This window comes from Panicum virgatum, chromosome 5N (assembly GCF_016808335.1).
Source record: "Panicum virgatum strain AP13 chromosome 5N, P.virgatum_v5, whole genome shotgun sequence".
In the NCBI taxonomy this organism is placed as follows: domain Eukaryota; kingdom Viridiplantae; phylum Streptophyta; class Magnoliopsida; order Poales; family Poaceae; genus Panicum; species Panicum virgatum.
The window spans coordinates 65,212,493-65,218,492 of NC_053149.1; positions in this window are offsets into that span (position 1 = coordinate 65,212,493).

Sequence of the window (6,000 nt, forward strand, 5' to 3'; positions counted from 1 at the left end):
GAGCTTGACCCTAATGAGTTTGCTAACCTCATTAATGAGTATACATCCGTCATCAAGAGGGAAAAGGGCAAAGTCAAGGTTCTTGAGAGCACTCGTGCCAAGTTAGAGCTTGCCCACTCCGATTTGCTTGGCAAGTACAATGACTTGCTCAAAAAGCACAATGAGTCACTTGTACTTGCTAAGCAAGTTGAAGAGAGCCACAAAAAGCTTAAACAAGAGCATAGGGAGTTGGCTCACAAGTATCAAGAACTTGAATTTGCCTATGAAGCAATTGACCCAAGTCTTGAGAACTTTGCTCATGAAACTATTGAGAAGGTCAATGCTTCTACTTCATGTGATGACCTACTCATTAATGCAAATGCTACTAATGCTTTGCCCGAGCTTGCACCTTCTAGGGAAAAGGAATTGATGGATCAAGTTGCAAGCCTCAAGAGTAGTGTGGAGAAGCTCTCAAGAGGAGAATACATCCACAAGGAGATTCTCTTCAACAATGCCCGTGACTATGGCAAGAGAGGTCTTGGTTCATTTCCGGAGCCAAACATAGCTACTACTCCTTCTCCGGAGATCAAGATTAGCTTCATCAAGGAAGTTGGATCATATTGCCAACATTGCCAAGTCACCGGGCACCACACTAGGGAGTGCACTTTACCATCACATCCTCTTCCTAAATTACCCAAGAATTACTCTTCAATGTTTGAAAATAACCATTTTCTCTTGAGTAAAGTGAAGGGCAAGGTGAAGGCCAAATTCATTGGCAAACTCACTAAGGAGTCAAAGAAGAAGCTTCCCAAGCAACTTTGGGTCCCAAAAGCTCTTGTCACACATGTGCAAGGCCCAAAGCTTGTTTGGGTTCCCAAAACTCAAAAGTGAATTCTCATGTGTGTAGGTGAACTACAAAGCCGGTGAAAAACATTGGGTACTTGATAGCGGTTGCTCTCAACACATGACCGGCAATGATAGCATGTTCACCTCTCTTGAAGACCCCGGCGATCATGAACATGTCACCTATGGTGATAACTCAAGGGGGAAAGTCTTAGGTTTGGGTAGAATAGCTATCTCTAAAGATTTATCTATTTCAAATGTTTTGTTTGTAGAAGCACTTAGTTTTAATCTCATTTCTATTGCTCAATTATGTGATCTTGGACTAACGTGTACCTTTGACAAGAATGGTGTTGTAGTAACTCTTGAAGAAGACAAGTCAATGGTATTCACGGGGTTTAGACATGGCAACATCTATTTAGTGGACTTCAAAGCAAACAAGCACCATGACATGCCTCTTCACCAAGTCTTCTCTTGGGTGGCTTTGGCATAGAAGAATTGCTCATATTGGCATGAGCAACCTCAAGAAAGCCCACAAGAGAGGGATGATCACCGGCTTGAAGGATGTCACGTTTGACAAGAACAAGCTATGTAAAGCATGTCAAGCCGGGAAGCAAGTCGCAACACATCATCCCATCAAGACGATGTTGTCTACCTCCAAGCCGCTCGAGCTACTACACATGGATCTCTTTGGTCCAACTACATACAAGAGTATTGGTGGTAACCTCTATTGCCTAGTAATCGTTGATGATTTTTCACGTTACACTTGGGTTATGTTTCTAGGCGATAAGGGTGAAACTCCGGAACTCTTCAAGACATTTGCAAGAAGAGCTCAAAGGGAGTACAACTCCCCAATTGTGAAGATTCGGAGTGACAACGGCACCGAGTTCAAAAATATGAAGATTGAAGAATGGTGCGATGAAGAGGGCATCAAGCATGAGTTTTCCGCCACCTACACGCCTCAACAAAATGGAGTGGTGGAAAGAAAGAACAAGACACTCATCACCTTAGTAAGAGCAATGTTGGATGATTATGGCACGTCCGAGAAGTTTTGGGCGGAAGCAATCAACACGGCGTGTCATGCATCCAACCGAGTGTATCCCCACCGACTCCTCAAGAAAACTCCATATGAGCTCATCACCGGGAAGAAACCAAATATATCCTACTTTCGAGTCTTTGGTTGCAAATGCTTCATCTATAAGAAGAAAAGGCTCGGTAAGTTTGAAAGTAGATGTGATGAAGGTTTCTTTCTTGGTTATGCATCAAACTCCAAAGCATATAGAGTATTCAATCAAACCTCCGGGTTAGTTGAAGAAACATGTGATGTGGAGTTTGATGAATCTAATGGCTCCCAAGAGGAGGTTGTTGGCTATGAAAATGTAGGTGATGAAGAGATTGATGAAGCTTTGAAGAATATGTCCATTGGGGATATCAAGCCGGAAGAGGTGCATAAAGGCAATGATCAAGGGGGAGGACCTTCCTCATCTACACCAAGCACCTCCACGGCACCCCAAGTAGATGAAGATCAGGAAAAAGATGATCCACTACCTCAAGAAGATGTGCCAACACCAACAACCCAAGTCCAAGAACAAGAAGAGCAAAGTGTTCCACAACAAGCACAAGTCACACAAGATCCACCCCAACAAGCATCCACGCAAATACCGCTAGTGAAGCATGGTCGCATCTCCAAGGATCATCCAATTGGTCAAATCATTGGTAGTCCTTCAAAGGGAGTAAGAACTCGCTCTAAGCATGCTTCATTTTGTGAACATCACTCGTTTGTTTCTTGTATTGAACCCACTAGCATAGAGGAAGCGCTTGAGGACTCGGATTGGGTGATGGCCATGCAAGAAGAATTGAACAACTTCACCCGCAATGAAGTTTGGGTCCTCGAAGCTCCTCCGAAAGACAAGAACATCATCGGCACCAAGTGGGTCTTTCGAAACAAACAAGATGAACATGGGGTGGTGATACGCAACAAAGCAAGACTTGTGGCAAAAGGGTTTTCTCAAGTCGAAGGTTTGGATTTTGGTGAAACCTTTGCTCCGGTCGCAAGACTTGAAGCTATCCGTATCCTTCTTGCTTACTCTTCACATCATAACATTAAGTTGTATCAAATGGATGTGAAAAGTGCATTCTTAAATGGCGTTATTAACGAACTTGTTTATGTTGAGCAACCTCCCGGGTTTGAAGATCCGAGGAATCCTAACCATGTTTATAGGTTGCACAAGGCACTCTATGGGCTCAAACAAGCTCCAAGGGCTTGGTATGAGAGGCTTCGTGACTTCCTAATCATGCAAGGCTTCAAGATCGGGAGAGTGGACACCACGTTGTTCACAAAAGACGTCAACGGGGATCTTTTCATTTGTCAAATTTATGTTGACGATATTATTTTTGGCTCAACTAATGATTTACTAAGCCATGAGTTTGCTACCATGATGTCTAGGGAATTCGAGATGTCCATGATTGGCGAATTGACCTTCTTCCTTGGTTTTCAAGTCAAACAAATTAAGGAAGGGACATTCATCCATCAAGAAAAGTATACTAAAGATATCTTGAAGAAGTTCAAGATGGATGAGTGCAAGCCAATCAAGACACCCATGGCAACCAATGGGTATCTCGACTTGGATGTGGACGGTAAACCGGTTGATCAATCCCTCTATCATTCTATGATAGGGTCTTTGCTTTACCTTACCGCATCTAGGCCCGATATAATGTTTAGTGTGTGCTTGTGTGCCCGCTTTCAAGCTAACCCAAAGGAGTCACACCTTTCGGCTGTGAATAGGATCCTTCGGTATCTCAAGCACACCCCTAGCATAGGCTTGTGGTACCCCAAAGGCGCTAGTTTAGATCTCTTGGGATACTCGGATTCGGATTTTGCCGGAAGCCGTGTGGATCGCAAGAGTACCTCCGGGGGTTGCCACTTGCTTGGGCGTTCTCTAGTTTCTTGGTCGAGTAAGAAGCAAAATTCCGTGGCTTTGTCCACCGCGGAAGCGGAATATATAGCGGCCGGTGCATGTTGTGCCCAAATCCTATATATGAAGCAAACTCTTTTGGACTTTGGTGTGAAACTAGATAGGATCCCGCTCCTTTGTGATAATGAAAGTGCCGTAAAAATTGCCAAAAATCCGGTTCAACACTCTCGCACAAAGCACATTGATATTCGGCATCACTTCTTGCGTGATCACGAAGCCAAAGGAGATATATCTCTTCAAGGGGTGAGATCCGAGGAGCAATTGGCGGATATTTTCACAAAACCTTTAGACGAGAGTACTTTTGTTAGGCTAAGGAGTGAGCTTAACGTTCTAGATGCTTCTAACGTCATATAATTGCCTTGTCATATAGATGCATTTCATATGTACATGTGCTAGGGGCTTGTCTAACCTTGTTAAGATAGTGATGAACATGGGTCTTGCATGAGCCGGTGGTCTTGGTTTCGCTCATGGCATGAAGAATGGTTCATCATGAAGAAGCTTAACGAGGGTTCAAACTTGACAAGATAGATTTTTTTTTGCAATGCATGTGCTTGTCATATAGAATGCATCCATGTTTAATTTCACGCTTTGCATTGGCATTGCATCATGTTAGTAGCATCACAAGGGAGCAAATCACACTTCGAGAAAGATATTCATGCAAAATATGATATATCATCTCCACAAGAGTGATTAGATCAATGTTGTGCTTTCATGCCTTTTGAGTCACGTCCTATCGAACTTAAAGTTTAAATCTCTAAGTTCATAGGCAAAGTGGCTCATACATTTGGTTTTTGTGTTTAAACCTCGCTTGGATCTTAATTTGCCTAAGTTAATATAAAAGCTTGCGAGCATTTAGTTTGAGTGTTTGAGGGGTGAGGTTGTCTCTCGAAAATGATCCAAAACTGAGTGTTTATGGCTTTGGCTTTGAGTTTTTGGATCAGAAGTAGAGTTTGTAGTTCAGCAGAAAATTTCTTTAACCACCGGTTAAACCGACGCCTTGTTTTTCATCTCATCGGTTCAACCGGTGCTTAAGTCTTCGTGGCACGGTTTCTGCATTGCCTCTGGAACAACCTCCTACCTTTACACCGATGTCCACCGGTGCTTCCGATGTATGGCGGATGAACCGACGCTTCAACATCGGTTCAACCGATGTTACTGCGTGGAGTAAATGGCTCTTGCATAGCCTCTGGCCCTTACTCCTGCAGATACACCGACGCCCGTCGGATGTTCCGGTGCCTCAGTGGCGGATCTTCCGGTGCCCTTCTGACCACGTTTCAATCTCGTTCAGATCTGGTCAAACTTACACTGGTGATTACACCGACGTTCTTTTCTCCATACCATCGGACCTTCCGGTGCTTAGGGTTGGCGGGCCCGCCGGTTATGTTTTCACTTAATCCTTCCGCGGGCCCACGCGTCAGTCTCAGTCACTGTTTCTCTTCCTCCTCGTGAAACTGCCGCCCTGCACCCCGCGCCCGTACGCCGCTCCGCCACCGCCACTCCTGCGCCGCCCCTCTGCTGCCGCACGCGCGCCGCTCCTGCACCGCTTCGCCGCCGCGCCACAAACCTCGCGCCCGTTCACCGCCTCTCGCGCGCGCCCGAGCCACGCTCGCGCCGTCCTGCTCCGCGCCTGCGCCGCCTGTGCGCCGCTGACCACGCACCGCCGCCATCCAAGTCCAGCGCCGCCGCCTGTAAAGCCAGCACGCCTTCTCCGCGCGCCGTGCATCCTCCTCTGAATCTCCTCACGCGCAGGGAACCGAGCTCCCGTGCCCCTCCCACCTTGTGCTCATCTGCACTCAAGGTGTTCGACAGTTTGTCTCTAAGACAACTTGTGTCGTTTTTGTCGGTTTTTCCTCATTTGATCTATCAGGGTATGATCTTAACCTCCTCGTCATGTGTTGTGTCTCTGTTTCACTTCAGTTACACACATGCTCACATATATTACTTACCTTGCACAAATCACACTCTTTCTCAAACACTTCAAGATCTTTATTAGTGTGTTCTTTCCGAGGATATCCACTAGAATTCTTGTTTTAGGCTCATATCCCATCATACTACTTCTATGACAGATGGCAGGAGACAAGAAAGGCAAGAGCAAGATGGTTGTGCAGAAAAAGAAGAAGCGCACCCGTGAGGACCGCGAGCGAGAGCAGGCCGAGGCAGTGGCAGACGCAGCTGACAGGCAGGGCTCACTCAGGATCAGAGAGCC